This window comes from Notolepis coatsorum, assembly GCF_963971535.1.
Source record: "Notolepis coatsorum genome assembly, chromosome: 16".
NCBI classification, from domain to species: domain Eukaryota; kingdom Metazoa; phylum Chordata; class Actinopteri; order Aulopiformes; family Paralepididae; genus Notolepis; species Notolepis coatsorum.
In genome coordinates, this window is record NC_140180.1 from 12,154,578 (window position 1) to 12,174,957 (window position 20,380).

General features: G+C 47.0%; 1 pseudogene across 1 annotated transcript; it reads left to right on the plus strand.

Annotated features, from left to right (window-relative positions):
* The first annotated feature begins 3,402 nt into the window (after positions 1 to 3,402).
* LOC311242883 (GTP-binding protein 1-like) lies at positions 3,403 to 5,326 on the plus strand (annotated as a pseudogene). The gene has a single exon. The product of its transcript is annotated as a GTP-binding protein 1-like (transcript).
* Positions 5,327 to 20,380: the final 15,054 nt, after the last annotated feature.

Genomic DNA, 20,380 nt, shown 5'->3' on the forward strand with positions numbered 1-20,380 from the left:
GCAGAGAGTGGTATGAGACGGGCAAACTCCGTGGCAGTTAATGTGTTAATATAGAGAGATGAAAACAATACGTTATTTTGATTGATATGAATCGGATAATGCAGACGCGAGCAGGCAACAGGCTGTTAGTAGAGTTAACTGGCATAGGGGACTTACCGGGGGGGCAGAACTAGCGTACGTCAGTGGCCAATCAGATCGCAGAACGCGGAACTGGAAATGGTTGGTAAAAGAATAGACGCAGCCAGGTTAGCTTAGTTTAGTTACCGGTAGCAGCTAACTAGTTAGTTTTGGTGAGGATGCAAAGCATGTAAGATGCATTGGAAGCGTTGCGGGGAAAAACAGGCAGGGACTTATTTCCTGGTCGCAAAATGCGCACTCTAACATAACATAGCACACAGTTGTTGTTGGGCTGCCAGAGCTGCGCTTGGGAGGAAATGAGACTTTCCACAGGATTTTCAAAATAAGAGTATCGATATGAACCGAACGTTGTTCGTTGTAGTTATTTAGGTCCCGAATAATCAATTGTATTAAAATCTTTTTAGCTCCCACACCAGTCTGCCACCTCCATACCTGGGACCCCAGTGCTTGGAAGTAGAGGCTGGCATGTGAGTGGATTTTTTTTTTTTAAACTTAAATTTTTATTAAACATTTATAGACATACAACACAACATATACAATAACATCTACAACACTATTAAACAGACATAAACGATAAAGACAAAAGAAATTTAATACTCAAAAAATGAAAATAAAAAATACTGACTTAAGCAAAATTTCCACATACATAAATAATGAAGTGTAAAAAAAACATAAAACAGTTGTCGTACCATGTGAGTGGATTTTGACTCCCGCTCCTTCCCACTCCCACAGAAATAATCCCATCCCAATCCCAAGTGAGAGTTTAAAAAAAATCCCATTCCCTCCCACTCCCACAGAGGACTGATCCCAATCCCGAGCCAAACTTTTATAGAATCCCACTCCCATCCCACTCCCGTTTACCAATCCTGCTCAGTTTTTCTTCCTCAGTATAAAATATGCAGTACATGGGTCACATCATGTCTGTAGGGCTGTACATTAATTTTTTTTGCACATAGCACTGGTGCTACAGAGGTTGATCGTTTTTTACCATACTCCACATACATAAACAGGTCGACGGTGGCAAAGAAAATAGGGAACAGACTGTTACCTGTGCATTCATTACTGGAGATGGCGAGACCCACACAGGGGCCGGGGAGTCTGACTGCATGTTATCTATAGTGCCAGTGAGGGTGAAAATGAAGAAAGGTAATCGCATGATACATACTTATGCCTTTCTGGACTCAGGAAGCACCGGCACCTTCTGTACAGAAGCTTTGCTCAGAGACATCAAGGTTTCAGGAAGAAGAACAGACATCCTTCTCAAAACCATGAATAAAGAGGAAGTCGTCAATACCTCTGTGGTCTCTGGAATGGAGGTATGTGGCATGGATGACAACACATTAGTCGAACTCCCTGCTGTCTACACACAGAAGAAAATACCTGTGACCAAAGACCATATTCCCACCCAGGAATACGTGGATCAGTGGCCATATTTGCAACAGGTACATCTCTGTCACATTGATGCTGACATTGGCCTGTTAATCGGAACCAATGTACCAAAGGCCATGGAACCATGGATGGTTATCAACAACCAGAGAGACGGTCCATACGCCGTTAAAACAACTTTGGGTTGGACCGTTAATGGACTTCTAAAAAAAGGTTCTGTCTCCCCCTGTGGAGAGTCGACTGTAATGGCACACAGAAGTTTGGTTGTGCAGCTGGATGAGCTTCTGCAGCAACAAAGCAGGCATGGATTCCCTGAACGGCAGCGGGAGGAGCAGCTTGAAATGTCCAGGGAGGACCACGTCTTCATAAAGCGTGTCCCCCAGTCAGCCAAACAGTCAGGCCTACCACTTAGGAAGAACACTGAATTTCCCAATAATCGCTGCATGGCACAACAACGGGCCCTTGCCCCGAAAAGGAAGCTTAGCAAGTCTCCTCAGTTCCATAAGGATGACATCAAGTTTGTGGCCGACATCCTGGATAAAGGCTATGCCATAAAGGTGGGAAAAGGCTCACTGGACAGCAGCAAAAGGACTGGGTATATCCCACACCATGAAGTTTACCATCCCAAAAAACACAAGCCATGGATGGAAAGCTTGTCGAGTACAAGATGGTAGTGCAAAGCTTAGAGCCACAGACTACCACTCTTCGCAGACCTATCACAAAGTTGTGTCTACTGCTCGAGGCTCCTACATAGAACACACACACCACCTCCCCCTGTTCACTAATACACTCTTACTGTAGGAGCCAAAGCTATATATTTAGGTTATTGTATTATATGAATGTTTATATGTTTATTTGTATAACCTTACATTGAAACGGCATTAGCAATATTGATTGGATTTAGATAAAGTCATTGAACCGTCTTATTTGTCATAATAGAACAGTCTAGAACATTTGTGATGTCACAGTATGATGTCATAATCAAACATTCTAGAACATTTGTGATGATGTCATAACTAGCTGTGTCATAGTGTAATTCCAGTTAAGCTGCAGTGTGATGTCATAGTAGGACTGGTTAGAACAGGCTAGAACGTTCTGGAACATTGTGATGTCATAGCGGTGATGTCATAGTAGGACCGGTTAGAACAGGCTAGAACGTTCTGGAACATTGTGATGTCATAGCGGTGATGTCATAGTAGACCCGGCCATAGGGTATAAATAGAGAGACACTATAACGTTCATTCCTTCACTCCTCCATGACCATCAGTCATGCCACATCGACACCAGAGCTCTTAACTTTCCTCTCATATTGCATGCAGTCAACAAGGTACGTTTGGGGCCGTAATGTGCTTGTAGGTTAAGTTCAGTGGGTTATACAACCAACCTTGCAAAGACCGGTGCCACGCCTATACAAGTAGAGATAATATGTAGGTATGTTGTTATGGTTTGATCAGTGATTTATTGTATTTCATGTATGTTTTCACAGTTTTACGGTTCGGAATGAAGATGTTCTCTTCGAACGGAAATAAAGCCAATCAGTAAAGATCAAAGACGGGTTGCGTCATCATTGCAAGAGAGGCAGTTACACAAACATTCTAGAACATGGACAATGTAGTTGATGACGGGGTCCAGTAGAAGAAGAAAAAGAAGGTGAAGAAGGAGAAGAAGGAGAAGAAGAAGAGCCCATAGAAAGAATTGCGGAGGGCAGTAATACGCCACGATCCGTCTACTCTGCCGGAAATTCAAATAAGAAGAAGAAGAAGAGCAGCAGTGTGCATCTTGAAACAGGACTGAACAGGACTCAACAGCCACGAAACGCACACAAATCGAAGCTAGAAACTAAGTTCGCTTGTCGGCTACTTCTCTGGCTCCGGGGACATGGCGTCGTTAACGCCGACAGAGCCAGGTTTAGGTGCAATACCACCGGCAGCAGAGTCTATAGTGCCCGCTTGCATGTTCGCACCTGACCGGACCCGCGGGGACGACCGGTCCGGCGCAGAGGGCTCTGAGGACGGCGAGCCTGCGGATCAGTTAGACTTCAGTAGTAAGCTGGTTCTCGTCAGCCCAACGGGGGAACAGTATGACTCGTTACTACGGCAGCTCCGAGAGCGGATGGATGAAGGTTGTGGAGAAACGATATATGTGGTGGGAGTGGGTTCAGACGGTGGGGAGTACGGCCTGGTGGAGAAGGACATGGAGGCCTCCGTGGCCACTGTGCGCTCGCTGTGTGAGCAGACGGAGGCCGACCTCATCCTGCTCCGGGAGAGGATGGACGCCGCCGGGAAGATCCGGGACTACCTCATCCGTCGACGCGTGGGCGAGCAGGACTTCTTGGAAGTCAGGGTGGCGGTAGTAGGGAACGTGGATGCCGGGAAGAGCACCCTCCTCGGGGTGTTAACCCACGGCGAGCTGGACAACGGCAGGGGCTTTGCCCGTCAAAAGCTCTTCAGACACAAGCACGAGATGGAGAGTGGCAGAACCAGCAGCGTGGGCAACGACATCTTGGGCTTCGACCAGGAGGGACAGGTAGTGAATAAGCCTGACAGCCATGGCGGCAGCTTGGACTGGACTCAGATCTGTGAAAAGTCTTCCAAAGTGATCACGTTCATTGACCTCGCCGGCCACGAGAAGTACCTCAAGACCACCGTCTCCGGCATGACCGGACACCTGCCTGACTTCTGCATGCTGATGGTTGGCAGTAACGCTGGCATCGTTGGCATGACCAAAGAGCACCTCGGCCTGGCATTAGCTCTCAACGTGCCAGTGTTTGTAGTCGTCACTAAGATAGACATGTGCCCAGCCAACATCCTACAAGAGACACTGAAATTGTTACAGAGGTTATTAAAATCGCAGGGCTGCAGGAAGATCCCTGTGCTGGTCCAGAACAAAGATGACGTCATAGTCACAGCCTCCAACTTCAGCTCTGAGAGGATGTGTCCCATCTTCCAGGTCTCCAACGTGACGGGGGAGAACATGGAGCTGCTGAAGATGTTCCTCAACCTGCTCTCCTCCAGGACCTCCTACAGCGACGACGAGCCCGCCGAGTTCCAAATAGACGACAGGTACTCCGTACCGGGTGTAGGCACAGTAGTATCTGGGACTACGTTACGTGGATTGATACGACTTAACGACACGCTGCTCTTAGGCCCAGATCCGCTGGGCATCTTCATCCCAATCGCTGTCAAATCCATCCACCGCAAGAGGATGCCCGTCAAAGAGGTCCGGGGGGGACAGACGGCCACCTTCGCCCTCAAAAAGATCAAACGTTCGTCCATAAGGAAAGGCATGGTGATGATCTCTCCTAAGCTGACGCCGCAGGCCACCTGGGAGTTTGAGGCTGAGATCCTGGTACTTCACCACGCCACTACGATATCTCCCCGATACCAGGCCATGGTCCACTGTGGCAGCATCCGACAGACTGCCACCATCCTGACCATGAACAGAGACTGTCTACGGACGGGGGACAAGGCCTCGGTCCACTTCCGCTTCATCAAGACCCCCGAGTACCTGCACTGTGAGCAGAGGCTGGTGTTCAGGGAGGGACGCACCAAGGCTGTGGGCACCATCACCAAGCTTCTCCAATCAGTGAACACGCAGGCAGCCAAGGCCCAGCAAGCCAAAATGCTGGCCAATAAGAAGACTCCTAAGGACGTCACGGCAGCCAATGAGGAGGCCGGCTCCACGGCACGGCAGTCCCAATTCAGCACAGCTACCGCCGAAGACTGGAGGAGGAGGGCGCCGAGGCAAAGCTCTGAACGCCACCAACACAGCCACTCCGGCTGGAGGAGTGGGCGCGGTCTAGACCTACCGTTTCCCCCTTCTTTATGCTCCAAGCTGTTTCTCTCATCCCCCTCTCTCTCTCTCCCCCTCTCCTCCTCTCTCTCCTCTCCTCCCCCTCCCTCTTCAGTCCATGTCCACCCACCCATCATTAATACACCAGTCTCTGAAGATCGGACTGTAAAAGCAGGCAGCAAGGTGTTGGTTGATCTCTCTTAATAACTAAGCTATAGGGTTCACTTCTGCACCATCTGTTTTTCATTCATGGCTACGACGGTAGTATCTTTATCATCTCACCTGAAGAGCAAAAGGTCTCTCATCCACTCGACATCACACACACACACACACACAGAGGTTAGTCCTTCTATGAGGAAAGCCATTGCCCCCCCCCCCCCTCAAGTATACAAGCCCTTGTTCCAATTGAAACAAATGGACTTCATGTAGCAAAGAGATGGAAAAAGTTGAACTAATGAATCGTAAGTTATGTGTCCCCCTCTGTTCGGATATTATGTTTCAACATGGCTTGGGTATCTGCTAAGCCAGAGTAATTAACTGGGAACTCATAAACCATTTGGATATCTTTGTTTTACACCGGAGCGGCTGTGGACATTATTTTTCTTTATCAATGAACGTACTACTCACGATTAAGCAACTTTAACCAGTAGAGTGGACCGTCAGCCCTCAGGCTCACTGGACACCAGGACCAGGCTGCTCCTCAGGGAAGCTGGGGAGTTGCCCAGAGGATGTAGCAGTGGCACTCGAATCCCTCTTCCTGGGGAATAGAGGGCTTGACACAATGCCTTCCCGACCCCACAGGATCCAAATAAGTCATCCATTATCTGTGGAAGAGCACAGTTGTTAAGAAAAAGCTCCAACTGGAAAAGAAGCTACAACTGGAAATGCATTAACAAACTGCACATACTATATAGTATTCCCATGTTATGCTCCCCTCTCCTGTAGAGTGACTCCGGTCCTTAGCCCTCTTATATGTAATGAGCATGTTGCCCAGTTTTTTCCGCAGCTTTTCGATTGTGAAGTTGTAGCCATGGTTCTTGAATTCTTCCTTCAGTTTCTTGTAGAATGCTATTTTATTGCGGTAGTAGATGTGTTGGTGGGTCCTAGTCAGCTCCAGGAGTAGCATTATTGTGTTGTGTATGAAGACACAAGTGTTGACAAACAAATTTCCTTTGCTCTATTTAGGTTGTAATTTTGGTTAACACTTTGATTGCCATGGGTTAAATTCATGATATACCATAGATTGCCAGCTCTATTTGTCTATGGAGAAGTACCCCTTCTTTGCATGGCTATAACTTTTGTGGGATAAAATCTATTTATTTATGTCCCTAGATACATGTATTCATGTCTTCCTATTCTGTGGCCAAACTGAGGTGTCACAATCTATTTGTTACCGGAAGGGTCAGTGCAGCTGTTGGTAAAAAGCCACACAGCCCCAAGAACTGATGAGGTGATGGTTTTGGCTGACCACTGACAGGGAGCATTGTCAGGATCTAGAATAATGTATAATACCTATGAATCAATCCATTTATCTATGGTAAGAACCATAAGATATCTACAAATGTGTGTACCATTAAAATGTGTTATTATGATATGGTATTAAAACAGGCATATGTGTCACCATGATCCCAGCTGTCTGAAACTACCAGGAGACAGATGTAATTCTAGACCCTTGTCATTTCAACTGTTTACCTTATATAGACATTGTTTAAAGTCCTGAACCTTTCTTCATGATAATTTGGAAGAACACCACCTCATTCGCTCAGAACACCAACCAGCTGACTATAAAAATGACAATGTGATTCGGACCGGACAGACTTCTGCTCTGCCTTCACCAAAGCTAAGTTGAACTCTCCACTCTCAGCTGTTTGTGTAAATACTCTGTAATATTGAATATTCACTCTGTAATAAATATTTGATTGCTAACACCCTCTCCTCATCTTTCAAGGTCAATAAAAGAATATGCCTTATCACTTTTTAAATTCTATTGCTACATTGCCATTATTAGGGCCCATTCAAAGTCCTATATGTATTGTTCATTGTGTAGCAACGTTAAACTTTTTCATTCACATATTCATACTAAAATATGGTCTAAAGTATAAGTATGTTTTTATCGTTTTCTGCAGCTTTCTTCAGAACTTGATTTATAGCCCCAAATGCATTATATTGATGATGAAATAGTTTGGTAGCGATCGGCGCGAGATGAAAAATTTCAACTGGATGTACTTCTAGAATGATCTACGTATGATCTGATGATGACCGGATGGGCGGGGGATCGTTTATAATTCCGTGGGCAGCGTTAGATGATTCATCCAGAGTGGGTCATATGTTCATCATAGCAGTTTATATGGAATAAGTTAGAAAATAACGCTGAATCTTACCGTATGTTCCTCGCGCCGTTGGACGATCAGCGTGGAGTAGACCGTTTTCGATTATGGGATGTTGATCCTGATGAACCATTTCCAGGTTGTATAATACTATATACGTCCAAATAACGTTGTTTATTGAGTTAGGGCGAGCGATTGATCATCCAGTGTGTTGAGATGGAGTCCGGCTACCGATCGCGAGTGCCGGAGCACATATGGATGAGCACTTTCTGTTTGACGCGCCCCTCCCTCTCTGCCGATCGCCCACCAGATGGCGCTCTCGAACCGTTAGACAGTTGAGTGGAGCTCACCAATACATCTCAGGGCTCCGGAAAGGAAATATGATTTCGATGACAGATTTTTGAAATATTGACATCAAAGACGAGTTACGGCGTCTTCGGCAGAATGAGCATGGCTAGGAATGACGTCTTAACTCGTCCCCGGCGATCATAGTGTTAAATAGGAGCGGATGTGGGTGTAATATTGAATATTCACTCTGTAATAAATATTTGATTGCTAACACCCTCTCCTCATCTTTCAAGGTCAATAAAAGAATATGCCTTATCACTTTTTAAATTCTATTGCTACATTGCCATTATTAGGGCCCATTCAAAGTCCTATATGTATTGTTCATTGTGTAGCAACGTTAAACTTTTTCATTCACATATTCATACTAAAATATGGTCTAAAGTATAAGTATGTTTTTATCGTTTTCTGCAGCTTTCTTCAGAACTTGATTTATAGCCCCAAATGCATTATATTGATGATGAAATAGTTTGGTAGCGATCGGCGCGAGATGAAAAATTTCAACTGGATGTACTTCTAGAATGATCTACGTATGATCTGATGATGACCGGATGGGCGGGGGATCGTTTATAATTCCGTGGGCAGCGTTAGATGATTCATCCAGAGTGGGTCATATGTTCATCATAGCAGTTTATATGGAATAAGTTAGAAAATAACGCTGAATCTTACCGTATGTTCCTCGCGCCGTTGGACGATCAGCGTGGAGTAGACCGTTTTCGATTATGGGATGTTGATCCTGATGAACCATTTCCAGGTTGTATAATACTATATACGTCCAAATAACGTTGTTTATTGAGTTAGGGCGAGCGATTGATCATCCAGTGTGTTGAGATGGAGTCCGGCTACCGATCGCGAGTGCCGGAGCACATATGGATGAGCACTTCCTGTTTGACGCGCCCCTCCCTCTCTGCCGATCGCCCACCAGATGGCGCTCTCGAACCGTTAGACAGTTGAGTGGAGCTCACCAATACATCTCAGGGCTCCGGAAAGGAAATATGATTTCGATGACAGATTTTTGAAATATTGACATCAAAGACGAGTTACGGCGTCTTCGGCAGAATGAGCATGGCTAGGAATGATGTCTTAACTCGTCCCCGGCGATCATAGTGTTAAATAGGAGCGGATGTGGGTGTGGCCAGGCAGGTGGGTAGGTGCGTACATGTGGAGAACGTTTTTCATTGATGGTATGATTAAAGGGATAGTTCCAATAGAGCAAAGCGTAAGCTATATCGAAATATAACATGACCTCTACCATGCTACACTAAGAATAGGGGTGCACCGATATATCGGTCGGGTATCGGCCGATAAGTGCCTTGTTGACTGCCATCGGCCTATCGGCCAATAAGCTCAGATGTGCCGATGGCAGTGGCCGATAAATATCCGTCAATTTGTGTCGAGTCAATCTGGTCCACACATTCAAACTTTGAAAAAAGTTTCAGTCAAGCAACCTGCACACACAAGCTACTGCATCAAAGTTACTACTTATGATTAACAACGGCATTCGTTTTGTGGCATTAACGTTATATAGTTACACGTTCAATAACATCAACATATTTACCCGAACATAGCAAGCATTACTCATTCATATTTCTCACTTCCTTCCTTTGCTCAGAGAGCCTGTACTGAATTGTACCCATTCTGCAATCTGTTAACACTTTAATCGCCGATGACGTGTTTAGACGTCATTCCTAGCCATGCTCATTCTGCCGAAGACGCCGTAACTCGTCTTTGATATCAATAATTCAAAAATCTGTGATCGAAATCATATTTCTCCTCCGGAGCCATGAGATGTACTGGTGAGCTCCACTCAACTGTCTAACGGTTCAAGAGCGCCATCCGGTGGCCGATCGGCAGATCGGCCAAGAGGGAGGGGCGCGCCAAACAGGAAGTGCTCATCCATAATCCGTCCGGGCACTCGCGATCGGTAACCTGACTCCATCTCAACACACTGGATGATCAATCGCTCGCCCTAACTCAATAAACAACGTTATTTGGACGTATATAGTATTATACAACCTGGAAATGGTTCATCAGGATCAACATCCCATAATCGAAAACTGTCTTACTCCACGCCGATCGTCCAACGGCGCGAGGAACATACGGTAAGATCCAGCGTTATTTTCTAACGTATTCCATATAAACTGCTCTGATGACCATATGACCCACACTAGACGAATGGTATAACGTTGCCCACGGAATTAGAAGCGCCCCCTCGCCCATCCGGTCAATATCAGATGATACGTAGTAACTTCTAGAACCACGTCCAGTTGAAATTTTTTATCTCGCGCCGATTGCTATCAAACTGTATTTCATCATCAATATAATGCATTTGGAGCTATAAATCAAGTTCTGGAGAAAGCTGCAGAAAACGATAAAAACATACTTATACTTTAGACCATATTTTAGTATGAATATGTGAATGAAAAAGTTTAACGTTGCTACACCCTGAACAATGGATATAGGACATTGAATGGGCCATAATAATGGCAATTTAAAAAGTTATAGCCCTGCAAAGAAGGGGAACTTCTCCATAGACAAATAGAGCTGGCTAGGGATGGTAAATTATGAATTTAACCCATGGCGATCAAAGTGTTAATAAAGTTTTCAATCAGACAAATGTATAGAAAAGCTTTTATTGTAACATTCGTTGCAGTAAAATCATTATGCCTCGTTTGGTCATCCTGCGGAGCGCTGGTAGTCTACTCGTGGCCAGCGGGGAGCTAAAGTTATTAGCGCCGGTAGGTTTGTTGTGGTTCAGATCAATGGCGGACTTCCCGGAAGTAAAAAACGAATAAGTGATTAACCCATTCTCTGCCGGGCATTGTACCCATCATTGTACCCTCTCTGCCAGCGCTATAAGTCTATGGAGATGTTCACCTTCTTTGCAGGGCTATAACTTTTTAAATTGTATTGCTAAATTGATATTACTATGGCCCATTCAACATCAATTATCTATCGTTCAGGATGTAGGAATGTTTTACTTTTTCATTCACACATTCATACTAAAATACCGTCTAGAGTATAAATATGTTTTTATCGTTTTCTGCAGTATTTCATAGAACGTGAGATATAGGCATAAATGCATATATTAGATGATCAAATGCAGTTTGATACCGATCAACGTTATATTAAAAATGTCAACTGTACATGGTCCTAAACGTCATGACTGGTCATCTGCGGGTGAACGGAGGGGGGGGGGGGTCGTTTATAATTCAATGGCCGACGTTAAATGATTCATGTAGTATGGGTGATATATTGATCAGAGCAGTTTGTATCGAAAATGTTAAAGAAAAACGCTGAAACTCACCCCAGTCTACTCGTAGCGTTGGGTGATGAGAGTGGAGCAAAAAGATCGCTATTATGGGATGTTGATCGATGCGATCCATTTCCGGTTTGTATATTACTAATACACGTCCAAATCATGTTGATTATTGAGTTATGGCAAAGATTCATATCGACGGTGTCTGTATTGAGCCCCGGGACGATAAGCGAGTGGCCGGACGAAAATAGGGGACGGACCGAGCACTTCCGGTTTGGCAACTCGTCGATCGGCCACGAGGTGGCGGTATTGAAGCGTTGCAGAGTTGTGATGGCCCAGACAGCATCACCCAAGACTCCGTGGGTGAAATATGAAATATTGATCTCAAAAACGCCTTACGGAGTTATTGGCAGACAACGCATGGCGGAGAAACCCGCCTTAACACGTGAATGGCGGAGAATGGGTTAATAATAATAATCATGACTCATGAGCATTATAAAATAAAAACACACATGGCATGGTGGAATTAATACCATAAACATATTTCTTGATGTTTCCTTTTTTTAAGTAAGTAAAGAGGCCTCGGTGAGCACAATTTGTAACACAAAAAGAGAGACGTGTAGCCTATTTATTTAATATTTTATTTATTCATTTTATTATTATTATTTTATTTGTTGCCATGCCTAAAATAATAGTCAAGCAGAGGGCTAAAACATTTTCATAAACAATAATATAATTTTTTGTTATATGGTTATAATAAAAGCTTTTCTATACATTTGTCTGATTGATTGATTGAAAACTTTATTAACAGATCGCAGAATGGGTACAATACAGTACAGCTCAGTGGACTGGAGGATGAAGACCAGAAAAAGACTTTCGGCTTTTTTACATAAGGGTCCTCCATTTTCAATTCATCAAAACATTTAGAGACATACAAATATACAGTAGTTTAATAAAAACAATTAAAAAAAATGATATAATTTTTTTTTTAAATATAATATATATATTATATATTTTGCTACAAATATCGGTATCGACCGATTGTGTTAGTTGAACAATCGGTATCGGTTTTCATATCGGTGCATCCCTAAGAACTAACAATAATTAGTTAAAAGGTACTGTAAGTGGTATTTTTTTGTTAGTTAAAATAATGGCTCTACACTCCAACAGCCATATAGAGTGTTTGGTCAGTAACATAGGTCTCCCAGTCCCTCTGTTCTGCAGTAAACACAAAATAAATGTTCTGGTATCTTGTTCTGACTTTTTCCAATCAGGAGACAGAACTAAGCAAATGTGTCCTTGGAACAAGTTACTGTAAATTATCTGCCAGTGCAGTAAGCTTGGCAATATTTCTTGAAATAAGTAAAATATCTCTCTCCTGATTGGATAAAGCGAGAACAGGATACCAGAAAATCTATTTTGTTTACTGCAGAGTGGAGGGACTGGGAGACCCATGTTGCTGACCAAACACTATAACAGTGATGGCTGTTGGAATGTAGAGCTTAACACATTGTGCGCCATAAACAGCGTAAGTCGTTATTGCCCGCCATGCGTTGAACGCCAACAACGGCGTAAATCGTTTTTGGGATCAATATTTAATTTTTCCGCCATGGCATTCATAATTCATCCAGCCTCCCTCCGGACTGCAGCGGCACCCTGTCTGAGATTGCAACGCCTCAATACCGCCGCCTGGTGGATGGTCGGGCGAGTTACACTCACGTCAAACCGGAAGTGGTGATCGGTGCATCAAGGAAATCCCCCCGGCAGTCATATCTTGTTACGTGGGTCCAGACAAACACTCGAGTGCATTTGGATCACTTTCGAAACGCAATAATCTATATGATTTCGGCGTTTATTGCGCCATACAAACCGGAAATGGATCTAGGAGATCGATGTCAAAAAATTGGGATCTTTTTCCTCCAGTCTCATCGGCAAACGGTAAGAGGACACTAACGTTATTTTCAGCCCGATTGTCCATTTCCTTGTTTGCAATCAGTCTAATCAATATATCAACCCATACTAAATAAAGCCGTTACTGACGATCAAGGAATTATAAACGACCCCCCCCCCCTTTCCTTCACGCATACTTACTTACTTAGGCCCATCGCTCCCAATGGAGCATAGGCCATCTACGACTTTTCTCCATCCAACACGGCTTTGGGCTGTCCTTTCTGCCTCCCCCAGGTAGTTCCTCGTCTCTTGAGCTCCGCCTCAGTGTCCCGCCTCCAGGTGTTCTTAGGCCGCCCTCTCTTCCGCTTCCCCTGGGGATTCCAAGTCAGGGCCTGGCGTGTAGTACTGGTAGCCGGTTTCCTCAAAGTTTGGCCTATCCATCCCCACTTTCGTCTCAGGATCTGCTTCTCCACTGGTTCCTGTCTTCCTTTCAGCCATAGTTCCTCATTCTTGATTTTGTTTGGCCACCGGATTCCTTCACGCATGATGAAGCATAATGTATACCGACCATATACGTTTGATTTTTTTAATATAGCATGTATAGGAAAGAAACGCCAATCGATAATCTATCATATGCGTCAGTGCCTATAACTAGCGTTTTTGGAATCGATGTTGAATGGGCCATAGTAATGTCAATATAGCTATAATATTTAAAAAGTTATAGCCCTGCAAAGAAGGTAAACATCTCCATAGGGTTACAGTGCTAGCAAATTGGTATAATGATGGGCACAATGCCCGGCGCCCAATGTGTTAAGCGTAACTTTTTAATATGATTTGACCCATGGCTGATGCTAATTCGGGATAGATTGAGAATAGGTGACGGTTGGAAGTACTACTAATCCCAGGATCCCGGACTGAGGCTTTAATGAAGGTAGAGCTTACTGGAACACAATGACGTGATGTGTGGACTTTGTTTGTTTCCTGACATGGTGACTCCACCAGACGTGCTTCATTAACGCTGAGAGATGTAACTGGCCCGGCCCTCTGCAGCAGGCCTGTTCTGGGCGTTCACAAGGCAGGGCTGTCTGACACACGGATCAGAGAGAGTGATCCAAATGCACTCGAGTGTTTGTCTGGACCCACGTAACAAGATATGACTGCCGGAGGGATTTCCTCTTAACCCTTCCACTACCACATTACAGAAGGTTAACCTTTCACTACCACACTACAAAGGGTTAACGTTTTCACTACCACACTACAAAGGGTTAACGCTTTCACTACCACATTACAAAGGGTTAACGCTTTCACTACCATACTAAGGGTTAACACTTCCACTACCATACTACAAAGGGTTCTGTTTCATTATGGCTTTCGCTCAGCATCATCTGCACTGTACTTCACTTCGTGCACGAGCACTGAATAAAAATTCCACCATGTACCTTTACATCCCAACATTCGTCTGGCCACACCCCCATCCGCTTACCTTCATAAGCAGGTGTGTGGTCACCTACTCGCCTCCTTCTTCACTTTCACCACAAGGAAGTGCCTTCGGTAGATCCCACACTTGACGAGGTTGTTAAGAAAGTTGAGACGTGTTGCTTGTTTTTTTCTTCTCTCATATATTCGACAGAAAAAAAAGTAATAATGTCTACTTCGGAGGGTCGCGCTCGCAACGCTACTCTTCACCAGCGGTTCTCCATTTCCGCCTCCGTCGTGCGTCTTGGAGCGGGGCTGAGACCTCTCTCGTGGTCGGCAGCCACGCCCGGTAGGCGTCCGATGGGTAGTTTGCCTCTCCAAGGAGCTGGTACACCAGTGCCGTCTCCTGTGCGATGGCCTGGTTCCGGCTCTGGTTCCTCTGCTTCTGGGGAATCGTCCGCTGTTGGGCGGCCGGTTCCCTTGGTTGCGGGGGATTTGAGATGCAAACTTTTTGCGTCAGCTCGCTCCCGTCGCAAGATGGTGGCTTGCAGACGCGAACAGCCTGGTTTTGGTGAGTTGCTGGAGCCAGGTGAGGATGCGTCGGTCTCTACATGCCCGATGGAGACAGAGGACTACATGATAGAGGCGGACGGGTTCTTATTTGAAGGCCCGGTGGAGACATGTCTCCCGCCCGTCCAGGTAACACTGGAGGGGGGTGAGATGTCTCCTTGGGGCGCCTCGTTCGAAGATGTTGGGGTAGAACCTCTGACTCGTCGGCGGGATGCCCTGCTATCAGCCACATCGGAATGTGGCTCCTTGACCAGTAGCCTGCTGTATGTGAGGGATGCGGGCTCGGAGGAGGAAAGTCTGCAGGGGGAACTGCATGCTTTGTTTCCCGAGCTCATGGCGGCGGCGGCAGTCACAAACAGCGTGCCGCTGCCGCAGCCACTGCCTGTTCCTGTCCCTGATGATCTCATAGGTCATCTATGGCAACGTCGCCCGGTGAGAGGGGTGGACGTTGTCTACCCATTTTTCCCCTCAATGGCGGCCTATGTCCGTCAGGGCCAGGTGGTCTCCCACATCATAGGCCTTACTCCTGCCTACGTGCAAGTCACACGGGTGGCGGGTTTGGTCGACGGTATGAAGGAGGGCGTGCCACGGCTTGATAGGCCGATGGCGGCGCTCCTTTGTCCGGAGGTGGTGTGGGAGCCGTTACGGAAGCCGGTTCCCCAAGGGAAATCGGCGAGGCGGTTGGCATATTGGAGCGACCAGTCATTTATCACCGGAACACAATCTCTAGCTGCCGCGTCTAACATCGCGCCGCTGGCGAGATTCATGTCCGGGATATTGACGGGCGGCACGGAGCTGAGTGATGTACAACATGACCAGCTCGCCCAGTCGGCAGGAGCCATCCTGCATCTGACTCAGCCGCAGGCTATAGCCGCTGGGAAAGTGCGCGCCCTGGCAACTCTGGTCCAGCGCCACCTTTGGCTGGAGCAGGCTTGTGTCCCGGAGAAGAAGAGAGTTCCACTTCTGACGGCACCCCTCTCCGATGCTGGACTATTCGGGACGGCCCTGCAATTGATGACCTCGACTTGCAGAGAGATTTGGCTGGAGCAGGCTCGTGTGCCGGAGAAGAAGAGAGTTCCACTTCTGACGGCACCCCTCTCCGATGCTGGACTATTCGGGACGGCCCTGCAATTGATGACCTCGACTTGCAGAGAGATTTGGCTGGAGCAGGCTCGTGTGCCGGAGAAGAAGAGAGTTCCACTTCTGACGGCACCCCTCTCCGATGCTGGACTATTCGGGACGGCCCTGCAATTGATGACCTCGACTTGCAGAGAGATGCAGGAGGAGCGCTCCGTGCTCCAGCCTCATTTCCCCCCTCCCGATGTCGCCGGTGGAGTCAGACGGCTGCCACGTCGTCGAGCATCCTCCGCCGTGGCCGCCGCTGCCACCACCGCTGGACCTTCGGTGAAGAAGGCCAGGAGGAGAGAGGGCGCCTCCGCTACGACAGCCGGCCCATCTACGCCCGGAGGCGACGGTAGGGATCGTCGAGACCAGCCGCCGATCGTTTACCGTCCCTCCGGGGCTCCACGAGGTGGCAAATCCCGAGCGGCTCGTGGCAGGCGTCGCTAGGACCCAGTGACTTTTTCCCCCTGTGGTCCCCCCCTGTTTCCCTTCCCGGCCCCGCTGTGATTTTGTTCAAAAATAAAGAGTTTGTTCAAAAATAAAGAGTTTGTTCAAAAATAAAGAGTCCCCTCTAAAGGGGGACTGTATTTTTTGTTAACAAACTGTGTGTTTATTCACCAAACATATGATGGGGTTGCAACGTGTGAATCTTCGCTAGTATGGGTTGATAGGAGGGTTACATTCATGTTAGAGCTTAAGCAAGGCCTGCAGCCTACACTCGGTTGAAAAAGGTTTTTTTCTGCCTCGGCCTGAATCTCCACATAAAGGTAGAGGCTAGTTGTGTGCTCTGTTGCTTACACAGTGATATTGAGCTACAACACTATTGTGTTGGGTTTGCAGTAATGCTCGTATGAAAACGTACCACGGCTCAGCCGTTCTCTCTCTCTCTATCAATGTTTTTTCTGTGTTACAACATGGATGCGGGTGTAGGATTCACACACACGCGACTTGGTCTTGTTATAAACCCTGTTCACAGATTGTCTGTGGTTTGCGTGCATTGTATTAGCTTGCGCTATTCATTAGCATTGCTACTAAAGGTATCATATGGCTAGTTGTTGTTGTTGTATGCAAGGGTTGGGCTTGTGAGGGGGTACCGGATAAACCCCTCCTTCCCTCTTCTGATTGGTCAGGGGGTTTATTTCCTCTCTTATTAGTTCAGTCAGTGGCAGGGAGGGGGGGGGGGAGGGTTTCCCAGACTCTGCACCTATCACAGGCGTTGAGTCTTGGGTTTCCCCCCGTCGTAGCACACGTCACTACGCACGTTGCTATTGGACGATGGCTTCCGTGAGTTAGACCCGTATGCAATAACAGACCTCAAGTGTCGGGATAGAGCGTAGGAATTAAGGTTCCACTACGCTCGATATACGCGTAACTTGAGTCGGTTGGTCACATGACTCAAGGTTACCGTGGCTTTTCAATCTATGGCTCACGTGGGAAGTCTCTCTGGGGAGTTCCGTCTATCCTCTGTGGTAGGGATGACGGGATATAAAAATGTAAACAGTTTTTATCCTCGGCTGCGTCAAGTGGGATTCATGTCAGTCGGTGTTTCTTTCTTTTTTAATAAAAGAGTGTGGAGTATATGAAACACCACACCCTTCTTGTCGTTCTCCCAGGCGCCTTGAGGGATCAATGTGGGGTCTGGTTAGACTGTCCATTGATGTGTTTTGTGTCCCAACGCATACATAGTGCTGGCTCGGGGTGTTTCTGATAAGAATCATGCGGGTGGCTAGTACGCCTTGGTTACTTGTTATTAAAACAGCGTTTTTATAAAGCAACTGGGATGGGTTTTTTTTCCTCTTCCGGGAGCCTGTTACTGGGTCTCGACGGATTCTCGTTCATATCTGGGGGATGTTAACGGAATAGATCAGAACATAGGTAGAGGGGTCTCACGCCCTTGGGGTGGGCCACCGAGCACGGTTCAAACCGGCCCGTCTGGGTGGCGCCCTCTTTTCATGTTTTAGATCAACACGCATATCTGCCCCTTCTCCTGGAGTAGGCATGTCGGCGTGGTTAGGGCACAGGACTGGTTCTGGTCACGCTGGTCCAGGTCAGTTAACCCGTTGTCCGCCGGGGATGCAGATCTGCTGTTCTGGTACCCTGAGGGACTTGGGCTTTTTTCAGGGGAAAAAATGCCGGGTCGGCCCGGGTGTCACAGGGTTAGGTGTTATGGAGACCCTTTGTTGGGTACTCTTTTGTACCTGGCACTATTGTAAGGGGCTGGTTCTCCTTCTTTCGCTCCTCTCTCACGCATGGCGAAGAGGGGGCTGTTGGGGTGGTCTTCTGGACCCCCTCTGGTAATCCTGTGTGCTTCCCGGGCCGCCGGGCCCGGTCCGAAGTAAAGTTTTGTTGATACCGTAGGCCTGGGATAACCCTTTTTTGGAAACTGAAACACTTGTACTGCGGTATAGCTGGTGTATACCCGCAGGTGTGTTTTGGAGTTTTTTCTTGAGGGGTTATAGGAACAACCACCGTCTGTATCGAGAGGGTAGTTGATTCCCTGGTATGTTGGAGCAGAGTCAACTCCCGGGTTACCCGGTTGAGTGTGCCCCTGCACGTTCATGACGTCTGCCAATCATGTCAGCCTTCTCTGCCTCGACCCCTCTGGGTGTTTTTTTTTTAAATGGAGGCTTTGTCATGGTGATCGACAACGCCAGCATACGCCCCTTCAGTTGACTCCTTTGGCGCCTGTCTCATCCGCAGTGCTCCAGGCTCAGGTTACAGCCTGCTGCCTGGTTTCCCCGGTGCGCTGCCTGCTTCCGTTGGTTGAACTTTTTGAGTGCTTACGGCCATGCTGACTGCCTGTTCTGCAGGGTCAGTGTGCCAGGCGGTGTGCTATTGGGGGGAAAGGGCCCGCTCTTGGAGGGGCCTTATCCGAATACGCTGGCGATGTGGGGGGCGGTGTCACTAAGTGACCGCCTGGTGGGGTCTTGATGCCTGGCGTCATTGACCTCTCCGGGCCCCCCTTTTTCCAGGGGATCCAGTCCCTTCAGTGGGTCTGGGTCTTCCTTCGCGCTCCGCTGCTACAGCCTTGCCACGGTGTTGAGTTTGCTCTTGACCCCGTGATTTTGGGGGCAGTTCGTTCCCTGGTGGCATGCGGGTTGTGCGTGTGTGTAGTCGTGGGGTCAAGCCACGGTCTGCTCACCCTGTGCGTTGAGTTGCTTGAGTTCCTCTTCGCACGGTCGGATCCGTCTCCCTCTCGTAAGCCTCCAATAGGGGGGGTATCCTCCATTAGGGAGGGTCGGGGGGCTCGGTCCTCCCCGGTCTGATGGTTGTGGGGGGCCTCAGCGGCGTACATTTGTCGAACTATGGCTCCCGCTCAGCTCCTCTTGTGCAGATGATGCTGAGCGAAAGCCATAATGAAACAGAACGTAAGGTTATGTATATAACCAAGTTCTGTGAATTATGGCGACGCTCAGCATCAGACGCCACTGCGGCCCTTGATCTTGCCTTGTGGTGAAAGTTTGGGAAGGAGGCGAGTAGGTGACCACACACCTGCTTATGAAGGTAAGCGGATGGGGGTGTGGCCAGACGAATGTTGGGATGTAAAGGTACATGGTGGAATTTTTTATTCAGTGCTCGTGCACGAAGTGAAGTACAGTGCAGATGATGCTGAGCGTCGCCATAATTCACAGAACTTGGTTATATACATAACCTTACGTTAACGCTTTCACTACCACACTACAGAAGGTTAATCTTTCACTACCACACTACAGAAGGTTAACCTTTCGCTACCACACTACTGAAGGTTAACCTTTCACTACCACACTACAAAGGGTTAACGCTTTCACTACCACACTACAGAAGGTTAATCTTTCGCTACCACACTACAGAAGGTTAATCTTTCGCTACCACACTACTGAAGGTTAACCTTTCACTACCACACTACAAAGGGTTAACGCTTTCACTACCACACTACAAAGGGTTAACGCTTTCACTACCATACTACAAAGGGTTAACACTTCCACTACCACACTACAGAAGGTTAAGCTTTCACTACCACACTACAGAAGGTTAACCCTTTCACTACCACACTACAGAAGGTTAATCTTTCACTACCACTACAGTAGGTTAACCTTTCACTACCACACTACAGCAGGTTAACCTTTCACTACCATACTACAAAGAATTAACGCTT